Source organism: Chiroxiphia lanceolata, chromosome 3 (genome assembly GCF_009829145.1).
Source record: "Chiroxiphia lanceolata isolate bChiLan1 chromosome 3, bChiLan1.pri, whole genome shotgun sequence".
Lineage (NCBI taxonomy): Eukaryota > Metazoa > Chordata > Aves > Passeriformes > Pipridae > Chiroxiphia > Chiroxiphia lanceolata.
In genome coordinates, this window is record NC_045639.1 from 61,863,558 (window position 1) to 61,889,974 (window position 26,417).

General features: G+C 38.5%; 1 protein-coding gene across 15 annotated transcripts in view; it reads left to right on the forward strand.

Annotated features, from left to right (window-relative positions):
• PTPRK (protein tyrosine phosphatase receptor type K) overlaps nucleotides 1-26,417 on the forward strand; it is a 391,962-nt gene that overhangs the window by 191,538 nt on the left and 174,007 nt on the right. The window lies entirely within an intron of this gene.

Sequence of the window (26,417 nt, forward strand, 5' to 3'; positions counted from 1 at the left end):
TGCCATTCCCTTTTAAAATCTGTTGCTTTGGGCAGACCAGTAGTGTAGATCAAATAATTCATTTTTCTGTTACCTGGGAGACAGGTGTGTAGAAAGAGTTGTAAAGTTTCACCTACTGGCGGACTGGGAGCATTGTGGAGATGTTCTGTAATGATTTCCAATACAGAAGTAGGAGGAAGAAAAAGAAAAAACTTGCTTTTTCCACTTGAAATACTGGTTTTTTTGGTTGTAATTCATTCAGAAGCAACCATACATTGTGTATGGTGCGATTTGGGTTAGTGATTTTTGTATTTATGCATTTTGTGTTGTGGAAGCATGTAATATCAAATGGCAAAGGATATGGTTGAACACAGGAGTTCAGTTTTAATTTCCAAATGTGTGTGCTGTATGAACTGGGATAAGCTATTGAACCTCTCCTTACCTAATTGTGTCACCTGCAAAACTGCCCATTTCATTCTTAGTTGTGATGAGGCTTAATGTTTTTTAAGTGGGAAAAAGAAGTGATGTACAAAATCTGCCTGTGGTGCTGCTGGCTAGTGGAGGAGCTGTTTTGGCCCAGTAAGTGCAGGGGTCAGACACGCAACAGGCTCCTGCTTGATTCATTTGAGGAGTGGCTGAGGACACTTGGTCTGTTTAGCCTGGAGAAGAGGAGACTGAGGGTCGATCTCAACACAGTCTACAACTTCATCATGAGGGGAAAAGGAGAGGCAGGCCCTGATCTCTTCTCTATGGTGACCAGTGACGGTACCCAAGGGAATGGCCTGAAGTTGTGTCAGGGGAGGTTTAGGTTGGATGTTTGAAAAAGGTTCTTCACCCAGGAGGTGGCTGGGCAATGGAACAGGCTCTCCGGGGAAGTTGTCACAGCACCAAATTGGCCAGAGTTCAGAAATTGTTTGGACAATACTCTCAGGTACATGATGTGTGTCATCTTGGGGATGGTCCTGTGCAGGGCCAAGGATTGGACATTGGTCTTTGTGGGTCTCTTCCAACTAAGCGTATTCTATGACTTTGTGATTCTGTGATTTCGTTGGTCAAGCAATGGGCTGTTTGGTCAGTTCAGCATCTTGGAGTCAGACACTGCATCTGGAGCTGGAACAGAGAAAGTAAGTTCGTCCTCAGCTTATAGAAATAAAAGTAATGTAGGAGGTGCTCCAACATATTTGGTATCTGGCATTTGCTGGCAGAGATCTTTTCCCTTGGAGATCAGTTGATTGAGGTCAACTAGGTTTTATGCCTTCTATATAAAATCAATAAACACAGGCTTTGCTGACCATACAAAGATTTAGACAATATGTTAAGAGCTTCTTTTATTCTCTTAGATATACCATTTTTCTAGTAAAGTGCAGGATGGTCTTCATCCTAATAAAATGAAATAAGTCCCGTTGCAGCATGAAAACAGACTTTTGTTCTTAGAAACACAAGGCAAAACAATGTATTTATCCAATAAATGAAGTTTTCTATTTTTTCTGGAATAATAGAGCAATGGTGTTTAGAACACTATTTCTCTTAAAAAAAATGAGGTAAGAATATAAATTTTCATAGTACCCTCATTTTAAATGCATCATATTGTCATGCTGGAAAACATAGGTAATTCCAGAGATACTACTATATTTATGACTTAAAACATAAATATTATATCTGTATCTATATATAACAGCTATATAGGTTTGTATTTTACAGGTAATTTTACTTTTAGTGTGCTTTTTGGATTGGATGTCCAAGAATTTTAAATATATAGATAGATATATATAAACTAAAATATTAACCTTCCAAAAATATTTTCATCTGTTTGACAACATGGTAGAGAACAAAGATATGCATCTTATACTAGGATTTATTGCTTGCTCTTGTATTTGAAAAGCAATATACAGTAATACATTTTCTTGTTTGTCTGGATAACCACTAAATAAATCTTGTTAGCCAAAAAAGCATACCCATACCCTTAGGGATCAGCTACCCTGGTGTTAAAACTGTACTGAAAATTAACCATAATGACAGGTCCTATATCTCAGTGGCACTTTAAAGCTGACATCCTGCTACATGGATACAAAAGATGATAATTTTAAAGGAAATTTTTGGGCCACTGATATGAATTGCCTTTAATAAGAGCTGGCATAGTATTGCCCATTGTCAAAGATGACCCAGGGGGAAGAGTTTATTAGTGCATTTCCTTCTAAACTGGAAGTGACAGAGCATGCTTGGGGGCCTTTTGTTGCTGTTTGTAACAAATGAAAATTTTGCTGCAGAATTCTCATGCTGAAGAGTATTGATCTGTGTGTTCTCACAGCCAGAGGAGGGGAAAAAAGCCATGAAACACAAATTACTTTGTCATGGCTTTAGTATTGCTTCCAGATAATTTTGAGTAACGATAAGGTCTTTGGTTTGTGGAAGCCAAACTTTATTGACAACACTGGTTACTAGAGGGCAAGGGATGAGGAACAGGAGTTGTTGCCCAGTAACTCAAAACCTTGGTGTTTAGATGCATAGCCAAGATGCTTACATATCCCACATCTATACAGACATGTGGTACCATAATGTAGATGTAGAGGCATCTGATACTTTCCTAATCAGCAGACTAGAAGTTAGTCTTGGTAATGAAAATTTCCAATTATAATATACATTATGTTGAAACATCGCTATTTCATTTTGAGCTTTAACAGAAGAATTGCTTCCAGTGGAGTTCTAAACGCTATTACAAATGTAGTTACCTGGGAGGGATGGTATACATTTAAAGACCCTGAAAGGCATAACTCAATTACTCTGATTAGTTTTTTAAAGAAGAATTGAGCTAGGATAGGATTTGTAATTCAATTATGAGATTTTTACCAAAAGTAGTTCCATCAATGATTTAATGTCTCACCTTTGCTTAGAGCTGGTCTTCAACTCCAAGCTCAATGGCTGCATTGTATTGATTTTTTTTTACATGGTTTCTATGGCATTACTGTCATTCTGGGAGACGTGAAGAAGGAGTTCTCCCTTTCCCCTTCCTTTTACAGGAAATTTGGTGCTGTTATTACTGTTATTTGACTTTACCCTCCTGAATAGGTCCATCTGATTAATTGTCTATTTATATTTTCCCTTGTTGGCTGATAAATTGGCAGTTTCTGGGAAGGGAGTTTGTTGAAGTCTTTAGGGTTGAATGCACTGGAACTCGAAGGAGGGGCTGGGAGGTAGGAACAGTATCTGTGATAGGTAAGAGTGAACAGGAAGACACTGACAGTTTCTTTCTTTTTGCTTATTTCTTACTTGGTTTTGAGAACAAGTGTATCATGGTCTCAAAGTCTTTCTGCTCACTTTGCTACTTAAGGTGGACTTGTAGAAATTATGTTTCCAAAGAGATCATCTGTGTGATGTATAAAATTGTGTAGACTTTCCAAGTTACCGTATCAAATGTCCTGATCTTCAATCAGTTGAGAACTTTGCCCCGTAATCAGCACTTGTACAGTTTCATTGTTCAAATCTCTTAAACATGTAGTGTAATATTTCTCTGTAGTTGGCAGTATGTGCCAGAAAAGTTATCCTATGCATCAAGAAACCAGGTAGTGTCCATTGCAGCAGCTATGATCAACTTCTTAGTTGATGTGACATGTTAAAAGTGGCTCTCAGATGGAGATGCAACTGGTGTTGCATTCTTATGTGGTTAGTTAGCAAAACTTTGTAAAATAATCCAAATTCAGTTTGTCTCCATTTGGAATGTCTTACTCTTGGGCAGTCCTGCAGGGATGATGAACAAATTAACTATTTTCTTTGGCTGAAAGATACAGGTGATAAGTCTCTTTTTTTTTTTTTTTCATGGAATAACAATTTGTTGCTCTGATTGTCCAAAAAAAAAAAAAAAAGGCAAACCACTCTCTTAAATATTGAATTACACTTGATGTGCAGTGTTTGTATGCTTCCCAAGTTTGTTTTCCTTTAAATGCTACACATTGTTACCAAACTAATTGTATGAGACTTGATATTATGATATTAAATGCTGCAAAATCAGCAGGAAATGTGATGCATTTTATTTTACATAGTGGATCTTACATAGATGAGTTGAAAAAAAAGTTTGTTAGTGTTAAAGACAAGGTAGAAAAATAAAGGAAAAAAGGCTCAAAATGTATGAATAAATGCAATATTTTTTAATCTGTAAATAGTTCTATCATATGTCTGATTCTACTGATAAGTTTATAAGTTTTATCTGCTATTTTTTATGGTTTTGCTAGGTGAATTTTTTTCTTTTTAACATTTCTTTGTCTAACCCAAATAGGTCTTCTGTGATGGTGTTAAACAGGGGAAGTCTACACCTTGATTTATAGTTCTAATATGGAATTGCCTTCATGTGCCTGGTAAATCCAGTTTAACAACAGAAAAGAAAGGCAGTTTTCCTCTACTGTCTTCTGACTGTTCTTCCAGTAATCATAGGTTCTGGTGAACTGACCTGTTTGTAGGAGTTTATGAATATGATTGTTTCTTCTATTTGATTTGATATGGCAAGCAATCATCAGGTTCAAGTTTTGGTGGAGTTTGTGATTATGTTCTTCTTTGTTTGCCTTACTGGACCTAATTTGTCTTCAAGAGCAGTTCTTGTTATGCAAACCTGGCAGTGATTTTTCTGCCTTTTTTGTCTGAAATCCCTTTAGGGATTTTGTATAGGAAAGCCAGCAATTTGGCTGGTTCCCTGAGATGCTGGGGACACTTTGCCCCTGGCAAGTACTTCTCATGGGAACATTATTTTTTTTCTCTTACAAGAAAACTGAAGTATTTCCGTCTGAGAAAGCTGTGGACCAACATTCACTTTCCAAATTTCACTAGTACTTGTTTTGTCTGGAAAAAAAAGTGAAATCTCTAGACTTGCTTCAGATGTGTGTCCTCAATTTTGTAACTTGGTTTACTTGTTCAGTATACTAACAGACTTAAAAATATGCCAAGGAGAGTCCTAGAAGGCAGGTAAAAAATAAACTGATCACGTAGTCTGAATATATTCCCTGCTTGCAAATAAACTTAAACACTTTTATACCATTTTTGAAAAATGCTCCATATTTCTGTTCTCCATTATTAAGTTCTCTGATGAATCTATTTTTAAAAATTACTATTATTATTTTATAATTATTATTTTACCTCTGATCATGTCACCCACTATCATAAATGTTATGTAATTCAGGTTCTTATATACTTTGTAATGTGTTCAGAAATTCAGTCTCCAGGGTACAGTGGTAATATGTAATAAAACTTTGGACTGTATCTTTGAAAAGTCTTGAGCTGGGTCTTAGGGTGTGTGTTTTTCTGAACTCACTGAATTTCAGAGCAGAGGGGAAACTGGATAGAGAGATTACACAGTGCAAGTTGTTGAGATCTGTAGTCTTTACATCATTACCCAGTCTAAGTTTCCCTTTGAATCATCACCAGACTTCAATAGAGGTATGGAAAAATTTTATATGTGAGTCAGAAGACACATGTGGCTGCTGTGCTTGGTTCATAAGGTGCCTTCCTGGAGTATAGATATTGATACTGTTACTCTTTTGGACCCTCAGCTCACCTTCAAAAGAATTTTATATTCTAAGTTTTTCTCATTAGTTGTAGCTTTATTTTCTTATGATTGTATCTGTATAGGAAGAGCAGAGGACAATGTCTTAATTACTTTGCAGCAGTTGGAAAAATAATGAAAGTATTTTGTGCAGTTTTTCTAAACCTTGCTGATAAAACATGTTATATTTGGGGTGTATATTTAGCTATAAGCATCCTTCAGAGAGTTCAGGATCCAATTAGCTTGATCTTTTTTTGTGGCATTCTCTGGTTTTAATTTCTCTACTATATTAAGATCTTATCCTCTTTAAGCAGGTTTAACAATGGAATCTTCCTATTTTCAATCTTCTGTTTCTTACGGCAGGTAAAGAGGAGCTGTCACCCTGAAGTCAAATCCTGCCTCCTTTACATAACATAATAAACATAACAGAATAAAACAAGAATATAGGAAAATACCTCAGAAAGTCTTTATGTTCATAATGAATAAATCGAGCCAAATAGAAGTCTCAATTTCTTCATGCATCTACATATCAGAAAGAACAGCAACTTCACTTTCTGCTCAGGCAACACTTTCTGCTCTTCTTCACTCAGAGTGAAAGTAACTCTGCTCATTGCCTTTGCTCTGGCAACATTTGTCTCTGGTTTATGTAATTAATGGGTGCATTGCTCATTTTCTTTAGGAAGCGTAGGAAAGTTGTTTTGGCTGGAGAAGCAGGAGAAAACAGGTTTTTTTGAAGAAGCCAAAGAGACTTACATTTACAGAAGATAACAAATGCAGGGTATTTTGAATAAGATCAATTCCATTATTCAGTGTTGAGCAATCTTGACTGCACAGGTTTACATTTGAAATGTCAATGACAGAATGGCTGAGATTGAAAGGTGCTTCTGGAGGTCCTCTAGTATCAAACATCCCTGCTCAAGGAGAACCACCTAGGACTATTTGCCCAGTATCACATCCAGATGGCTTCTGAGTATCCTCAAGGATGGAGACTGTGGAGCCTCCCTGGGCAACCTGTGCCACTTCTTGGGCACCTTCACAGTAAAATTAGTGTTTCCTGATGTTCAGAGGAACCCTCCTGTATTTCAGTTTGTGCCCATTGCTTCCTATGCTGTGACTGGGCACCACTGAAAAGGGCCTGGCTTCATCCTCTCCACCCTCCCTTCAGGTGTTTTTACACATCAGTAAGATCCCCTGAGCCTTCTCATCTCCAGGCTGACCAGTCCCAGGTCCCTCAGCTTTTTCTCACATGAGGGATCCAGTCCATTTATCATCTTTAGATGTCCCTTCATTGGACTCTCTCCAGTGAAATTTCCATTTCTCCCTCATACTGAGGAAGTCAGCACTGGATGTGGCATTCCAGGTGCTGGGTAGAAGGATGACCTCCTTCAACCTGCTGGCAAAACTTTGTCTAATGCAGCCCAGGATACCATTGGCCTTTTCTTTGCCACCAGATTACGTTGCTTGCTCATGATCAGCATGCTGTCCTCCAGGATCCTCAGGTCTTTTTCTGCCAAGCTGTTTTCCAGCTGTGTGGCCCCCAAAATATAGTGATGCCTGAGCTTGTTCCTCCCCAAGTATAGGACTTTGCACTCATCCTTGCTGAATTTTGAGGCTCTTGTCAGCCCATGTCTCAAGACGATTGAGATCCCTCTGGATGGCAGCATGACCTTCTGGCATTATCAACCACTCCTCCCAGTTAGTGTCATCAGCAAACTTGCTGAGGGTGGTGCCGCATCATCCAGATATTAATGGACATGTTAAACATGAAATGTTTCAATGCTTTGTAGCAGTCAGTTTGATTGTTTACTTTTTTCAAGGGAGGAAAAAGGTTCTTTAATTTCAAAGTGTTTTCATGTGTATGTGATTTTTTTAAATCGTATTCATGCTATCACTAGAAGTGCATTTTGGACAAAGATTAATCTCTTGTTTGGTGTGATGACTCTTGCTTAGCCAATTGCTTCAGTGCAGTGTTGTCTTAGTTTGAGTGGAGAGTGGTTTTATCTCCTTATGATCCTCTTGAAGACTTTCTAATGGGAACTGTTGCTTTATTGTAGTTCTAATGTGTTCTTCAGGAAGATCTAAAATGTTTAAGGTAAAGCACGTTTTGCTTTTATTTCATAAGACATGAGTTTTGTACTGCTTGATACAGACTAAATTAATATTCTCATTAGACAAAAGATAGCAATTTCAGTGCTGATATGCATATTCTTAGTATATTATCTCAACTTTAAGGTGATTGATCTGGATCAGAGCAAAAGCCAAAGTCCTGTAGCTTCATGTCCTGCCCCAATAGCTAGTGTTTGGAGTAGAGTATCAGAGAAAAGTAGATGTAGAGGCATTCTTTGTTGACATAGAATTTTACCTTCCCGAGAGTCTGTGGTTCAGATATCTTTTATGTAAAAGGCAATACCCTCTTGGCCTGGACACTGGTGTTGGGCCTTAGTTTCTCATTCATAAGCATGCAGAAACCAAAAGAGATTCATGATTAACTAGTTGACTTATTTGGTGCAAGGGACATTGTCTATTTATGGGTTTCATTGCCTGATATATACTTTTACCTGACATCTGTGGTGGATGCTGATGCTGTGTGGCCCTTTGATTCATGAGTCTAAGCAGCTAGTAGTTCCTGTTGTGTTTTCTGCAAGGCTACCTGTAGGAAAACACATGGGATAACAAACTCTGTGGAAGTCCTCTCTCCTGTTCTCATTTCTCAGTGACGAGAAGCATGATGAGGACTCTTTTCACAGCCTCTAGGTGGAAACCAGCACGACAAAGTAAAAAAAAGAGGAGGAAGGCTGGGGATGCTGATAATTAGCCAGATCAATGTTAGTTTGCATGGATATTTTTGGTTTTTTCTGTGAACTGCTTTTTCTAAATATGAAGATGATACGTTTCTATGCATCTAATCATGTCTAGAACTACAGATAGTTTTTCTTGTGTCTTTCCTAATTATTAGGTGTGACAGTGTTTTGTCTCCAGGAATGAACTTACAGGAGGCCCGACTGTTTTTCTGATGGTCATATTCGACCACGTTGCATAAACGTTCAGACAAGAATGTGCTATCAAAGTATATCTTCAGAAAAGGGACTTTCCCCACTTGCCAGGCAGTGGACTACTACTTGTTCTTGTCAGGTCTTGTGGAGACCTTGCCATCGCTTGGCAGTAAAATAAATACAGCTGTAGGGAACCTTATAATGGGAAGTAGTGACCTGTGATGAACTTGGCCTAACAGCTCATGTTTGCAGAGGAGTTAGCTCTATGCCATCAGGCTTAGTGCTGGTAGTGTTCCTCAGGGGTTTTCTGCCTTCAGCAGACCAAGTATTATCAGCCTCCTTACAGGCAACATCACCTGCTCTGCCTAATCCAGCAAAGCCAAGATATGATGCAGCTTCACTCAGCCTGGCTTGAAATCGTGTTGCTAGTGATACCACAGATGTGGTGTCAGTGATTGATTGTGTGAGCAAGGTCTCGCTGCTTAGGTGCTGTCCTATAACTCTGTCATTTTCTCATATGCCATCTTATTGTGAAAGTACTTCAGTGGATCCAAACAGCAAATAAAGCATTTGGGAAATTAAAATGTAATCACTTTGAATAGCAGGATCCCTGTTGGCCTTTAGGCTTAATGGGAGACAGTGCAAAAGAAACAAAGAGATGAGGAAAAAGCTTTTGGCAGGTGTCACTTCAGGGAGGAAATAAGGGGATTCTTTGTTCCTTATATCTGCATTTTATCCAAGTACAGTGACATGAACATCATTTGCAGTAATACGATTTTTCTCATCTTAATTAGAGATGTCTCCAGACTGCTCTACCACATCAGTGCTGTATTTCACTTGGATAATTTCCCTTCCAGTATCTGGTCTGTCTCTACATTTATTTAAATCAAATATTCCATTTGAATACTGCAGCTCAGGATGGTGTCTCTCAGTTTAAATGCCACTGACATTAGTGAGGCAGTTTAAATATTTACTTAAGAGTAGACAAAGTTCCCTTACCTGCCATTGTTTTCCAGTTTGGGGGAGGGGAAAAATCCCTCTAGGTTTGACATCTCTGTGTGTTGTGCAGAGTTGTTAAAAAGGGTGCCGATGAGTGGATGCATGGTAATGATGAAAAGGAGTGCATTTGGAATTCAACATAGGTGGCAGAAAATGCAGGATGTCAGAGAAGCCATATATTAAAGGGAATTTGAATTGGAAACTGAATCCCAACCTGCCAGTGGGGGCATTTTGATCATTTTGATTTATTAAACTTTTATAACAGCATTCAGATGAAGCTGAATTAAAACGCTTAGTCTTGGGTGGTTTATGGTACACAAGTCATCATGCTAGTGAAGTGTCACCATGATCAATGTAGAGTTAATTTAAGCTGTTCTTTGAATGCAGGTGCATCTGTGTGCTTTAGTATGTATTTAAAAATCTAACAATGTTCTAATACTGAATCACTTAACAAAAATACAAAATGAAGCCACCCCAACATTCATTTTCAGCTGCATTTTAGTGAATCTTACTATTAAATTGTAGATGAACTGCAGGAAAACAAACTGCATATATATCACTATATCAATTTTATATATTGATAAATATACATGCATTATAAATAGCTAGCTGTGGAAATGTGACAATATTTCCTTGGAAATGGGTCATATTCCTAAATGCATAGATGTTTGCATTGTAGCACTGTTCTGACCATGTCCCAGCGTCAGCAACTGTATGCAGTCTTACTGAGCGCCGTCTCTGCAATAAAAAGAAATCAATTACTATTAGAGTGACACTGCAGGTTAAAGGCATTACAAGTTCACACTCAGTTTTGCAGCAAGGAGATGATACTTCGCTTCAAATGGGGAATGATGCAAAAGATGGATGAGACAGAGTTCAGGGAGCAGTAATGTGAAGGTCCGGCACTATCATTCCAAGCTGTCTCAGAGACATGATGGATGGTTTGGCAGCAAGAAGCAATAATACCAGATGATGAGAGATTCATGTCTAGATCTTGAGTCCACTGCATGCTGTCTACCTGTTGGTGTTCTAGTGGCATAATGATTCCTGATGTGTTATGAAGAACTAAATTACTGTACTTAAGCAACTAAACTGATATGTTGAATTTAGTAACCTCGGTTTTTTGGTGGCTTCTTGAAAACCAAGTAGCATATCAAACACTCCTGCACATGGTAAATTTAATTACCTCATATTTATCTGTAGTACTTGTTGACAGGATCTTGTAAGCTATGCTAATATGATAGGTAATTTGTTACCTCCAGAAATCACTTTCCATGTGCCTTCTGATCGTTGTTATGAAACATGATAAATAATCTAACCCATGAGGTGTAAATGAAAATCAAATGGATAATTGGATTCTATGTCTAAATTGTGGCTGGAAAAGTTGTTGCAATTATAATGGAATTTATCTCATAAAAATAAGATTTGCAATGTACCAATGATCTTAAATCGTCATCTTGGTTGAGGATAACTTTAAAGAGATTACAAAAAATTTACTCAGAATAGTTTGGATAGAAATTTTTTTTTCTTTCCTAAAGAGATTTAAATATTTGTCTGTTCAATAATTCATATTGCAGGATTATCTTGCAATGTTGACTGCTGGAATATTTGCAGAATTATATAGAAAGTGGTGAGAAACTTATCTGCCTCTCCTGAAGAAGAGAGAAGCTTAGCTACATGGAGAAAGATAGATTTCTTCCTGCTGAGATGCAGTGTTGAATTTGGATGTGCTAGTGTGCTAGAAAGCTTGTCATTGAGATTGATATGGAACTGCTAATAGGCATATCTTGGAGAACGTTTAAGGAGTGTTATAAGGAAAATGAATTTGTTTCTCTCCGCTGTTCCCTAGGTATGTTCCTGTTGCTTATGGCAGTCTGTGTCCTACCTCCTTCATGAGGAAGGATAACAATGTTGTGTTAGGACTGATGTTTGAATTTTCATCTCTTCCCTAAATTTTTTGCTATTTTAATTTTATTTCTTTTTAAACTGCTTTGTTTCCAGGACTTCATCTGTAACATTTCATGTAGTTATTCTGTCTGATTTTCTTAGCCATTTAGCTTTTAAAACTTGCAGCATATCTTATACTGCCAAACATTTTGAGTTTACCATCCCAGTTGATGTCTGTATGTGGTAACAAGTGCAATTTTTCACTTTCCTGAATTCTTTACTAGTTAATGAAAGAGAAAATTTCAGCTGATGAGTTTGGGGGCTAAACAGAGACAAAACTCACTGAACAGTGTTATAAAAAAGTGAGGGCACCTTCTTAGCAGTCAAAAATTGCTTAGAATTGACTTATGTTAGAAACCTTGCAGCCTAATAAGAATGGTTAGTAGGTATGGTAGGAAAAAGTCTCTCAACAGTCAATTTACATAAGTTACTTTTTTCCTTCAAGAAAGAAGGATGTAAATACAAAATATCACAGAATCATAGAATCATCAAGGTTGGAAGAGACCTTTAAGATCATCAAGTCCAACTGTCAACCCAACGCTACCACTGTAACCTCTAAACCACCCAGTGCCAGATCTGGATGCCTCTCAAACATTTCCAGTGATGGTGACTCGAGCACCTTCCTGGGCAACCCATTCCAAGGCCTGACCATCCTAACAGAGAAAAAGTTTTTTCTAATATCTAATCTAAATCTCTTCTGTCTCAGCTTAAGGCTGTTTCCTCTTGTCCCCTCACTGCAGGCATGATAGAAGAGACCGGCCCCCACCCCACTACAGGCTCCTTTCAGGTGGTTGTAGACAGCGATCAGGTTCCCCCTGAACCTTGTCTTCTCGAGACTAAACAAACCCATCTCCCTCAGCCATTCCTCATAAGACATATTTTCTTGACCTTTCATGAGCCCATTGCCCTTCACTGGACACACTCTGGTATGTTCTTAATCAATGTGATCTGAAAGACATAGACATTGTATGGTGTTAGTTCAAGACTTATAAATCCAATGTGGAGTTCTAGTATTATTAAGAATGATTGTCCCAATTTGTGTGAATTACTTAATTTGAAAAAATAAATATCAGCAAAAATGCTTTGCTCAATTTAGAGTCTTGGTTTGGATTTCCCCCCAAATAAATGGATTATAAATTAACTGAATTTGAACTTTGTTTGAATTTACCAAGCATCTTATAATTTCTGTAACCTAGTTGAATCTTTTATTCAATCTCAGCTTTATTCTTATATTGCTATCCTCATGGTAGCATAAGTTGTGTTTTTTAACAACTGGAGATATAAAGGCTACTGCTTTTGAAGGGAGATAGGAGTAATCTAGATGTTTTTCTTTGACTTAAAAATTGAGATTGTAGTCTCATGATTTTTAATGCTTACTTTGAACTTTACTCTGACTTTGAATTGTGTTGACAGCAGTTGGAAATGTCTTGACTAGTGATTTATTCTTTGACTTTTCACTTCTCTTGCACTGGATAACTTGCATGTCCTAGAGAAAAGAAGATACACTCAGTGTGATCAAACTTGTGATCTATGGGTTACATAACCAGCCATGGGAATATTTTCCTTTTGTTTTTATAGGAGACAGAAAGGAGCAGCTGTTTGGCAATGTAGGAAGCACAGCTTCATGTTGGCAGCCAGATACTTCCAGTGTACAGTTACAGGGTAGTTTGTTTTGATTTTCTTTTTTTTTTTTTTAAATACTTGATGTTGTGGCACAGTTCTTCCTTTGAATGTATGCAGCATAGCACTTGGTCACCTAAGTGCACTGAAGGGGAGAAGAGATCTGCTAGTTAGCATAGGTACGGCACACTGCAATTCTCACTTTTGCCACTGCCTTCTCTCTATATTTTCTTTCTTTCATTTTTTTTTCTGTTTTACACCTCTGTACTTTGTGCAAAATGATTTAAGTCTGCCATCTTTTGTGCTGTACCTGTTGGTTGCTACTTTTTTTCAGTGGAGCAGAGAAAATGCTGTCAAGTTGAATGTGACAATAAATGACAATGAGGTAATTGAAAAGTGGTTAAAAAGTTTGTTTTACAAGAAAGAACAGCTCCTTTTCCAAAAGGTTTCATAAAGGCAATATAGCTGGACTCTTCAAGAGAAAGATTGGACCATGCCTACTTTCTGGCTGACTGAAGACATGTTTAAGATGTATTTTGAGTTTAGGCTTACAGACTTCTTTCCTGTTATTTGTCTTCGTTTTATGTGAGAAACTGCCTCCACCTTTTCATTTTTTTTTCTTTTTGTTGTTTAAGTTCTTTACGTTCAGCTTCTTCCTAGTGCCATTTCAGGAATCTGTTTGACCTTCCTCTTGCATTTTTCATTCAACATGGCTGTCTAAAGAAATGTTTAATGAGTTTTATTTTTCCTGGGAATGCTTTCAGTACTTACTTGACCTCTAAGTATGTGGATTACACAACAAAAAGAATTGTACCCCAGTGATACTTTTCCCTTCAAATTACTGTCATTACCAGTTGGGGTTTTTTGTTGTTGTTTGGTTGGTTTTTTTTACTTCTAGTTGTTCCAGGAGCAGCTTTAGCCTCTTCTTTGAATAACATTATAAAAGGTTAAAGAAATTATAGAGATAGCACAGGCTGGCTTTTCATTCAGGCCAAATCAAGTAGTGGTTTCAAGAAGTTCACCAGGCAATTTTCTCGAGTTGCAGACAGATGAGAGTGGTTTAATTAATGGCGTTTTTTGTCCAGATTTTGCTACCTCTTATGTAAAAACAAAACAAACCCCAAAGGTAGGACTTCAGTGGTATGTCAGTGCTTCCAGGCTGGAACAAAGAATTTGTTAAAAATGTGTCATCAAAAGAAGACAATTTTCTTGCTCTGAAACAGAATGTTTTGTACAGCTGCGATTGCTTACATTAGAAAAAAGGGAAGGGATAGGAATCAGAACGTGTGTCCCAAACATGTATGTGCAAACTATCACCTTATTAAGGAGGCTGTCCCTTAAGATATTTGCACCATTAGGAATTCTGATAATTAAGATGAACTATATTTCAGTGAGAAGACAGCCTTCTGGCCAACTGACTAAGCAGTTGCTAAGTGGAAGCAAATAATACGAAGTTGAGCTTTCAGGCAATTAACAGAAATTAATGGACCAGGTAGATACCTACAGTCTGTTTCCTGTGGGTGTTGGTGCAGTGTCCTTGCCCTTCCCACCCTTCCAGCTCAGATGACTTTCAGGTGTTTAGCACCTTAGGCTTCCTCATTGAAATTTGCTGGGATTTGTCACCTGCTTAGCAGAGCTCATAGGATTCCTGTGGGAGATTAAAAATTTCACAGGATTCTGGAATTTTAATTGATTGAGAAAGAATAACTGAAGTGATTCTATGATGGCAGGAATCCTGTTTTGACTCACAGCATCAAAATACAGAGGAGGCCTTCCAGAGGGATTTGCACTGAATAAAGAGTTGAAACCTATCACTCATCATTTGGTCTGATTTCAGCCTCATTTCTGAAAAATGCATTTCCGTATTGCCATAATTAATGAAGCTTCCTAATCTGTGAAAGAATTTTTTGCCTGTTCTGGTTTTGACTGACTCTGTGCCTCATAACAGATTAATACACTGATTATTTATTTGTTTATTTATTTGTTAGACCCTTCATTAAAAATATATATGTAAGCATGCATAATGGCTGTTTATCTTCATCAGCCTCTGATGTTACACCAGATGTACCAAAAGGCATGGTCCTACTACTCTTTTCCCTCTCTCAGTCCCTCAGTGTCTTGCCATTCCTGACTTATGTTACACTAGAACCATGCTAGTCCCTCTCTTCAGTGAGCTTGATGAGTGAGCTAAACAAAATAAAGACACTGTAAAAACAAGTAGGTGTTTTTATGTCTACTGGTTGTAGAGGCACTGATTTGGAAAAGACGGAAAGACCAGGGAAGAGGTAGTAGTTCACTCCCCATGACGATGTGGTCATCCTGGCTTGGCTTAGTTATAGTGGTAAACTGCATCCTCAGTCTGTTTTGCAGGTGAATTACACTACATTGCAAAAAATCTTTGAGCCCACAGGGAAATGTGGTGTGGAATGGTTCCTGAGATAAACACTCCTGTGGTTTGAAACCACCACAAAAATCCAAAATCCAATTTCCAGGCTTCCCCCACCCCTTTCCACGATTTTATCTCAACACCGAAGAAAAACTTTCAGGCAAGAGGCTTCTATAGGGGAAAAGGGGAAGTATATATACATTTATTCTACACAAATAAATACTGTACAAGCTAAAAACAACTATATATATAATATTATACACTTTTATCAGTCCCTTTAAGCTTTTTCCCTTAATTCAGTCCAGGAAAAGCTCTTCAGGCTGATAGGTAAAGCAGTCTTTCTCTCGTGGGAGTGTTCAGGGAAAAGGGTTCACTCCCCCCCCCAACCTCCAGCTGTTTGCTGAAGTCTTTTCTTATTCACAAAGTCTGAGAAGATAGCTCTGAGTCCTTTCTCCTTGGTTCCATACCATCTCTGCTGTGTCATTCTCTCTCTCATACCTCGGTTCCATGCTGCTGTAGTTTAGTTCAGCTTACCACAGTATGCGTCTTGGAATCTTCATTGCTCCTCCAAGTTTTTGGCTGTCCTCCGTTTTAAATCACTGCAAGGACATCCTCCGGGCCTCTCTCTGGTCCATCTCTAGGTTCGCGTGGGGTTATCTCCCTGGCACCGAGCTGCATTCAGCCCATCCACTTTGGCTCCAATGCTGAGCCTCCCCTCCACTTTAGAGTGAGAGGGAAAAAAGAAGCCCCCTCTGCAGTCTAACTGCAAAGGGGGGGAGGGGAAAGAGGGCTTGGCTGCAAGGCCTGCCTCTCTCTCTCCCGCTTACCAGCTGTTTGTGAGTCTCGTCCCTCACAAACACACACTCACTCCAGTGCTACCTCCAACCCTGGCTTGGCCAGAGCTGAGGGCCGCAGGGTCCCCCTTCCCCCCGGAGGGGAAAGAAGGGGGTCCTGCCACCCCTGGCCTTCTCAAACACACCCCCCCCACAGCAGCAGACAGACAGACCGATTGCCAACAACTTCCGCTGGCTGTGTATATATGATTTTTCAGCAGGAGCAAACGAGACGGGTGGTGATTGGCTCTCCAGGGGAGACTGCCCTGGCATCTAATCACTTTTAGGCCCCCCGACTCCCAGGGAGGGCAGTTTTCAAACCATGACAGTTTGGTTTTCGTTTCTTGAGGTTGTTTTGTTTTTTTTTTTTGGTAGCAGCTTTCTTGTATGAACATACCCTTAGAGGAGTTGATATAACAGAAGGGGACTGACAGGAGATACAAGTATGTTCCCTAAAGCCCGCATTATCTTGTCATAGTAGAGGAGATAACCAGATACCAAAATGATAGGCTGTAATGTAACAGACCTGAATAGAAAAACCTGCAGTAAGCCTAATTTTTGTATTGTTATGAGAAAGAACAGTTGGACTTAATATGGAAGACAAAAAAATCAACCAAAAAAGAAGTAAATAAAGAGGGAAAAAAAAGGTATGTAAAATGTCTCTCTTCAGTTGGACATTGGGTTTAAGTTCAGAATGCTAATCAGGCCCTTTAAATACATAAATACAATAACACTTGGAGGGCTTTTCTGCAATATCCTAATGAAGTAAGCTAGTATGATTTCATCATCATCATCATCATCATCATCATCATCATCATCATCATGGCTGGGCTTCGCGAACGAAGATCTGGGAAGGGCTCTACCCACATTACAAGCACGCTGGTGGCTAAAAAGGCCAGTATGAGATAGACACATCCAACTGCAAAAGTCACAGCAGAAAGACTCCTTGGGTGGTAATTTCTATGAGACACGATTCTTTCTGCATTGTCTTTTCTCCTCAAGGGTGATCTTGCGTGCTTTCTCAAAGGAAGCAGCAGCATTATAGATGGTGTGTCTCCAGGCCTCCCGATTGGAGGCCAGAGTAGACCAGTTGTGTTGATCAATATGGCCAAGGCTGAGATGTTGTTTCAGGGAATCCTGGTATCTTTTCTTCAGGGCTCCTCTCTTGCGGCAGCCAGTGGCAAGTTCACCATAAAGCAGGATCTTAGGGAGGTGGTGGTCCTTCATCCTTGAGACATGCCCTGCCCAGTGCAGCTGTGTTCTCAGCAACATGGCCTCAATACTTGTGACTGCTGCTTGTTCTAGAACAGACATATTAGTCACATAATCTGACCAGTGGATGTTTAGGATTGTACGGAGGCAGCGTTGATGGAAGCGTTCTAAGAGTTGCAGGTGGTGGCGGTAGATGACTCATTATTCGAATCCATATAAGAGAGTAGACAGCACTATGGCTCTGTAAACACTGATCTTTGTACTTTTCTTCAAGTGTTTATTTCACCAAACTCTTTTATGGAGTTTTCTGAAAGCACTTTATGCCTTTGCTAACCTGTTGTCTATCTCTCCGTCAATTTTACCATTCAAGGAGATGAGCAGTAATTAAACTGCTGGACTGATTTGAGCTCTGATTGACCAATGGTGATATGGGGATGTTGGAAGACTTCCTGAGGTGCATGTTGATAGAGAACTTCTGTCTTCTTTAAGCTGACTTCCAGCCCAAAGAGCTCAGCAGCATCTGCAAAGCAGGATGTTAAACGCTGCAGAGCTGTTTCTGTGTGGGTGACAAGGGCGGTGTCATCAGCATAAAGCAGCTTCCGGACAAGATGGTTTAAGGTCTTGGTGTGGGCCTTCAGTCACCTTAGGTTGAATAGGCTTCCATCAGTACGGTATCAAATGTAGATACCATCCTGATCATCAAGGTCTGCCGTGGCCCTTTGGAGCATCATGCTGAAAAAGACTGTGAATAGGGTTGGTGCAAGAACGCAGCCTTGTTTCACACCATTGGTAATTAGAAAGGGCTCAGGAATTGCATTACCATATCTGACTTGGCTGTGCTGATCCTCATGTAGTGAGATGATAATTTTAAGGAACTTGGGGGGGCATCCTAAACGTTCCAAAATCTACCATAGACCTTTTCTGCTCACAGTGTCGAAAGCCTTGATGAGATCAACAAAGGTTACATAAAGACCTTTATTCTGTTCCCTACACTTCTGTTCCCAATGGCAGTTGTCTGAGAACAAAAACCATGTCTGTGGTACTCCTGTTGGCTCTGAAACCACATTGGCTTTCAGGTAGAATTCCTTCTGCTATAGCGGATATTAGTCTGTTCAAGAGTATTCTTGCCAGGATTTTGCCAGCAATGGAGAGCAGAGTAATACCACGGTAATTTGAACAGTTTGATTTAACTCCTTTCTTTTTATATAAGGTGATGACTGCATCTCGAAGGTCTGATGGTAGTTCGCCTAGTTCCCAACAGTGCACCACTGTTGTGAAATTTAGCATGGAGCGCATGGCCCCCATGTTTCCAGAGTTCAAGTGGAATTCCATCAACTCCAGCTGCCTTGCCAATTTTCACCTGCTGTATGGCCTTAAGAGTTTCTCCTAAAGTGGGGGCAATATCCAATTCATTCTTCACCAGTTGTTGTGTGATGGACTGAATTGCTGTGTCTTGAACTACATGGCTAGTACTGAAAAGAGTCTGAAAGTGTTCAGACCATCGATTCAGAATGGAGGTTTTATCTGTCAGAAGTGTTTGACCATCTGTGCTGAGTAGAGGGTTTTGGAGCTGGTATGTAGGCCCGTATGCTGTTTTCAAGCGTACGATTTGTATAGGTATAGTTTAACTGTGGGAAAGAAAAGAAGTTGGGAGAAAATGCACTCTTGTTAAATGATTTGTTGAGTCTAAATTAAAAATATTCTTCCACTGATGAATAATTGACTGATTGTGATTTTAGAAGTAATTCAAGTAGCTCAAAAAGACATTTAAAAGGAGGGCGACAACCAGAGGGCACTGTTATGGTGTTTATAGTTCAGAGGAGAAGGCAATACAAAGGCAAGAATAATATGCTGAAGAGCAAAGGATTATGAACTGGGTGAGAAAAGTGCCGTGACAACTCGTAGGTGGAATAACAGGTGTTTTGTGTTTTTTAATAACTAATTATTGTATGGTGTAAATGGACCATGAACAGAAACACTGTATTAAATAACTTGAGAAAAATTGGACAACATATCAAAGGGAAAATATCATGGTACTTTCAAAGGGTACACTTTGAGCTTCAACAATGTTACTGGCCCAATTCCATTATCCATTTTTTCTTTTATGTGTTGTAGAGAAAGAAATAATAAATAATTCAGGCCAAGGAAAGTATAAACACCACAGGGTTAGAATACTTACCAATGGGGGAACTGTTTAAACTACCTGTGAAACAAAGGCAGACAGCAGGGCAAAGCATTTTGCATTGGCAGGAGAGGATGTATAGACAAGTGGTAGTTTTATCTTCTTTTAAGCTATTTAACAGTTGTAAGCCCCAGTAATACTCAGGGATTGGCCTGCAGTGAAAAGTAGAGTCAAAGGAGTTCAAACAAGCTATTTTACTTGCTGACTTGTTTACCTTTGCTATTTATTTTTCCCCACACATTAAAGAGATGATGGGATAGGAAGAAAAATTTTCATAAGGTATTACGTATGTGGGATGACAGTACAGGTACAACGTAATTATGCTCTTCTTACTACATCTGTATTATGTTAACCATTCAGGGATGTAAGTCAACAGAAAATTAATCTCTTTTCAGTTTATTAGCTTATACTGCTTTGGCTCTACAAAGTATCTTTTAAAACCGAGAGCTCCCCATTCAAGCATCACAAAAAAAGAGAAACTTGATACTTTATAATTAAATCTGAAATAACTGTGGCCATACAGCCATGCACCATTCACACCTGGAAAGAAGATGAGAGTTGGATCATATGCAGAGGACACTGACCTATAATGGATTAAATGAATTGAAGCCTATGGGTTTTTATATTGTCCAGTATTCAGTCAGTAGCTTGACAGCTAGCAGTTTGTTGGTTTTTTTTTTTCCTCTAGAGAACATGACAGCGACTTCAGAAAACCTTGCTATTGGGTCAAAAATCTTCCTAGTTTAGTGTATAAGCTTAGGGGAAGATGTAAGAATGGGAGAAGCACACAGTGATACACTCCATGATCAAGCATCTAGTGATCTCTAGCTTAAGATTTATGAAGCCAGAGACTATTTCATCATATTCTGTGTGTAATATCCTTGACGAATCTTCTATGAATCTGTCAAATAGTTTCTGAACTAGTGTTTTTGCCCAACTTGCAGCGATGAATTCCCACAGTTAAGTTAGAGAAGAAAGTACCTCTGAAGCTGCTGGTGACCCTTTAAAAAAATTGTTATGCAACACCTTTTTTCACTGCAAGAAACAGCAAGTCATTCCATGTTAGTCTGTTTCATGTCACTTGTCATTTCATAAACATCTAGCATGTAGTCCTTCAGTCATTCTTTCATGTTGAGTGTTACAGACTTATTTAATGTTTTCACATATGGAAGTTATCCTAGGTCTTCAATAGCTTCTATTTGGACTTTTCTATGCCTTGTCTTGTAGCCCATCCAATGGGAGATAGGAAGACTAGATTTACATCTTTTATTTTAGATGAGAGAACATTATGAGTTTACATACTAGCACAAGATATACTTTCTTTTGTGTTTGTTCCTAATAATCACCAATATCTTATCTGACTTTTTTTGTCTGAATTGAGGTGATGTGGTCATGAAATTCCCAACTGAATTATTATTCCTGTCTGATTATACTGATTTAGAGTCCATAAGGGATTTCCCCCTACCCCTGCAAGTGCACTGCTTTGTATTGTTTAGCTTTGACTTTATGTGCTGTTTTATTTCTTAATTCTTCAGTATCTTAAGAAAAAAAAAAAAAGCTGGATGTAACTATTCACAAAGACCAGCAGATGTCTACCAAAGAAGATAAAAATATTATTGCTCTAATTGGAGCCATGATTAAAACCCATGTTTTCTCCTGACATTTTAGTCAGACATACAACTTAATGAATATGTTGCAGAAAATGGTTTAGCCTCAAGAAGAGGGATGTAGAGACTCTTCTGAGAATCTCTGAACCTGTAGGTTAAGGTCTCGTCCTGGGAAATAGGAAGTCTGCTCAAATTCTTACTCCAGTCAGACAAGAAGAATGGATATGGAATGTCCTTATTTTGAGAGATTGAATAAGTCACTTCTCTATAATCCCGAACTGTGTTCTGAATGTCTCTTATTATTAGCTAGTGCCTCATATGTGACTGAGCTGAAAAATCAAAATGTCGTTTTGAAAATGCTAATATAAATGTTTTTACTTGCAGCTATTTGCTGAATTGGGAGGAAATTTTTAACATCTTTTTTTTGTCTTAACCCTCTAATCTTTTATTGAGTGTTTTACTACACACGCCCGCTCCTCCCCAGTAAAAAAATGTAAGCCCAACCTCAGCCTCTCTAGCCCATTTCATTCCAAAGGAGAAAGAAGACTTTTTTGTGTTCGTTTTTTTTTTTTTCCCTTTCAATGGGGAGTTATTCTTTTTCCAACTTTTAAGCCTCAGCACTTAAGAAGGCATAAAATATGTGTGTTTGAGATTGTTTGTGGTACCTCTATATTCTTGACTGTAACCAAAGGTTACAGTTTCCTGTAGGTTTCCTGTACTTGTGTGGCCCTGAGAAAGGGATTATTTGAAGACTGAAAAAAATCCAGAATTGTATTTGTGCTCAGGGTTGTCTAGACCCTGAATTTTCATTGGCTGTATGTGAGTACTAAGCAAAAGGATTTGAACCCTAAGAACATGCTTCAGAAGTTGGGAAAAGAGGCTGTGCCAAGTGGGGAGAGCTTAGAGATACAAATCTACCTGATTACTGACTTCTCAGTTCAGTGGCAAAATGGTTTAACTTCTTAAAGTAAAACTCAAGTGAATTTTGGGAAGAAAAAAACTATTTTAAATAAAAAAGGGAAGAGTTAGGGGATTTTTTAAAATATCAAAGTACTGTGTTATGACTACTGTTTGGAAAAAAGTTATGTGAACTTAATCTGAATGTTTTGTAAGCCCAGCTTGCTTTTCCCATTACAGGATGGAGAGGAGAGTGAATAGCAGGCTGAGGCTTTCTTGAAAGCAGGCTAGATAATTATTTGTATTGGGACATGGAAGGCTAAATAGAGTTTAGCAGGGCAGCTTCATCAGTCCAATGACTGAGTTGACAAAACTGCTGTTTTTTACCCGAAACCCACATTTATCTGAAGGGCAGTAAGTCCATGAGAGGCTTCCTGGTGCTTGCAGTTATTTGAAAACAAACAAACCAACCAAATTCTTCAAAGAACACTCACACATCAAAAGTTTGAAGCAGGACTTTGGAATTTGGCAGGAAGAGTCATGAATTTCCCTGTCTTCAGGAAAAGCGTTATTAAAAATTCCTGAAAAAGTGTTTCTAGCCTTGTGTACTGGGGCCAACAGAGCTTGCTGGTAAAATTACACAACCTTTTTCCCCATGATGATATGCTTTTGTTACCACTTCTTATGTAAGGGCTCCTTTAACGTACTGTTACTGTTTGTTTAAACAGTAATATGGTGACATCTGATTTATTTTTGTCTCTAGATCTATTGTAATGTACTCTTAAGTGCTTGGTTCAGAAGCAAAAAAACCCCAGTTCTCAACAAAATGCCTGTTATGCACAGGCCATCTAAATTTAATTAACAACATAGTTTTCTTGTGTAATCTTTGAAGGTAGCAATCTCATAATGGTGCATGTTATTATAAACTATATTATTAGCAATGGATCTTGTATTTGAAGATGAATGCTATACTGTACAATTTCTACTCTAATAATTTCTTCTCATTGTTTCTTTAGAGTTATTGATTTTGCTTGCCTTTCTTATGTGAACTTGTGCTTCTGCTTCTGTGCTGGCACTGGCTCTTGTCTGAAGCCACTGGGAGTTGCTGCAGGGACCCAGAAAAGCGGGACACTTCCATGTACACCCCCACAAGACCAATTTTAAACTTTAACTGCCTTGGATGTAGTGTGGTTGAGTGACACTGCAAGCAACACTGATGGTGGAAAGTGGAGGAGTAGGGTTGCCCTTTGAAGTGGGTGTTAGATGATGTGTATTTCACATCTGTGATGTAAAACTGTGGTGTAAAAATTAACCAAGTGGGTTACCATTTTGGTTTCTGTTGGTTCATTGCATAGATCAAGGGAAGTGTCTCAGTGCCTCCTAAAATTATCCCCCTTCTCTGTCATTCCAGTGGGCTGCCTTCTGGCATTTTTGGCAAGAAGTATTCGGGCATGCTGTAATAAGAAACGTGAAGACATTGCTGGTGGGAACATCTAAATGTGTCTTAGGAAAAATTATTAATAGAAATAGAGGTATTTCAGCAAGGAAACGGCCCCTCAAAAATATGTTTGCTCAAAAGTGATGGATTCTGTCATTTTCCCCCCATAGATTTGAATAGGCTGAGCACACACAAAATCTCTTTAGATAATCATGAATATGTAACCTTTATACTAAATTGTATCAGTTTTTCCTTTGATGATAGTATTCAAGTGCTGACAGAAAGCTTAACATCAGTGAAATGGGATACCTGAGGAAGAACTTTGGAGAATGCCTTGCAAATCTGAAGGTGAATGTTTTCTGTTCATCTCTGTCCCCTGTGCATTTGTAAGGGTCTTGCCTCGATAATAAGTGTGTGAGCTGCTTTCCTTCCTTCCTTCTCCCACCTTCTCCCGGGGCCCCAGGGGGCTGCTGGGCAACTAAAGTTGAGGGAGAACAGTGGAAGGTGGTGTGGGGTAGGAGCAGCCTCAAGCAAGTGATCTGGCATGTAGCCACAGACAGCTTGCAGGTGCTTGACCATCATACTTAAAAATGTGCACAGGTACTACATGGCAGTGAACTGGACTGGGAATGCTAATGGTATCTCGGGTGCCGGGCGAGCAGGTATATTTCAGAGAATGGGGAGGGCTGGGAAGGTCAGTTGTACATGACTCACCTCTTACATGCTTGAAGTTTCTGTAATTACTATTAAATAAAACTGTAGATGCTTGGAAACCAAACCTATGCCAGCTCTTCCTCTCACCTGAAGGTACTTCATATTTCAGTATGCTTCTGATACAGTAGTGTGTACAGATCATTGCATTTATGGAGCACCATACAGTTTTGAATTCTTCCTCACAATGACACCATCCCAACAGCACAACACATTTTTCTCTGTCATTTAAAAGGCATGCAGGAAAGCCGGTGATAAAAATTTGTGTTGGTTCTGTCTGGTTATAATGTGTCTTCCAAAATGAAGCATACAAAAGAGTTCCATGACAGGCAAGAGTGCTGTCTGGGTGAATTTTTTTTAGCTTTCAAGTTTTATAGATATATAGAGCTAGTGAGTAAATATGTGTTAGTTGTTTTCTTCTCTCTCTTTTTTTTTTTAATGTTTATTTATTTATGTATGTTTGCTTCACTGAATTCTATTGAAATATTCTAGTTTTGCTGCAGTGTTTGAATTTTTTGAGTTTGATTATAAATACGTCACTGTAACTTTTGTCCATCAGAAAGTATCTGTGCTTGGTTTGTTTAGGCAGTAAACTGAACGTGAGCATGAGCATAGCATCAACAGATATAACAACAACGCAAAGGCAAAAATCTTCACAATCTCAGCTTACTGGAACTTTAAGTTCAGACTTAAAATTAAATAAAAATAAAAATAATCCAAGTACCTGAGAAAATAAATATATTCCCATTACACGTTACCTAACTGTAAGAGAAAATCCTGGAGTCTCTAAAATAATGTTTTGTCATTCAGTCACTATTTCTGTAATCTCCAGTTTTATTCCTTCTCATCACTGACAGCATGTGGATGTGCATGCAGAATTCAGTATCATCAAGTATCCCATTGCAAAGCCTTGTTAAGAATAGTTAAGAACAATTCTTTCTTGGGAAATACCAATTTTGAAGAAGGCATTCAATTTTGTTCTCAACCTGCTGGTTCCTGACAATGAAGCAGATAAAATATTTCTTTCCAACAATAATCACAACATTGAGACCTCAAGGGAATTACTGATACATGTGGATAATGAAGTCATTGTGATCAAGTCTTTGCCTGAGATATTTCTATAGCTGACTCATTTATCCTGACTGATTTTTTTTTAGGAGTTGAATGTCTTCTCATTACAGGCACCTCTTTTTCTTACATTTATTCATTTATCCTCTAGGAATATACTGCATAAATGTCATTAACACAATGAAATCTTTTTGACAAACTGTGTCATACTTTTCTAATTGATTCCCAGAGTAACATGGCCTACTATCATTCAAAAAATAGGCATGTGTTCTGTTCATAAATTGTGTAGAGGGATGACATGGTCTGATTTTTAGATAGACCTTTTTTTTTTTTTACACGTAAGCTGGGCATGTTCTTAACCTTGTTTATGGTTTCTGCTGACAATGCTAAACCTGTGCACTGCTCTTTATTTTAAAGGAAGATAATAAAATGAATGTGGTGGTGTTTCAAATCAAGGTGAATAAAATGCCATGGTGATGCATAGGATATAACATCAGTATGCAGAAGTTAGCAGTTTTTGCTGTTGAAATAATTCCTATTTCAGCACTTCAGGTGGTCAGTAACTGCCACGTCACTTAAATTAGATATATTTTAGCTGCATGAGCTTGCAGATTTTTTTGTACCTGCTGCACAAACTTGATGTATTAGGTGCTCAAAGCTAAATCAGTAGCTTGAAGTGAGCTTGTGACATACTACCCTTGTTTGCAGACCCCAAATTAGAGATATTATTGTGAAATATGTCAGTACCCTACCTAAGCCAGCATTGTGAGCTCACTGTTCAATTTGCCATTTCTGTTTGTTGTTGTTTTTTCTCCAGTGACTGGTTCTCTAGGTAGTTACCTGAATTTTACTGTTACAGATATTTTGAATGTTTATTTAAAATTGATTCTTTCAGTTTTTCCATTCCATGTAATAAAAGACAATGAAAATGGTCTTGCAAACTCCCTGAAGTGAGTTGGATAAATCACTTGATACGACCTGGTCACTAAGCTATTGCTTAGAATGAGTTCATTGTTCC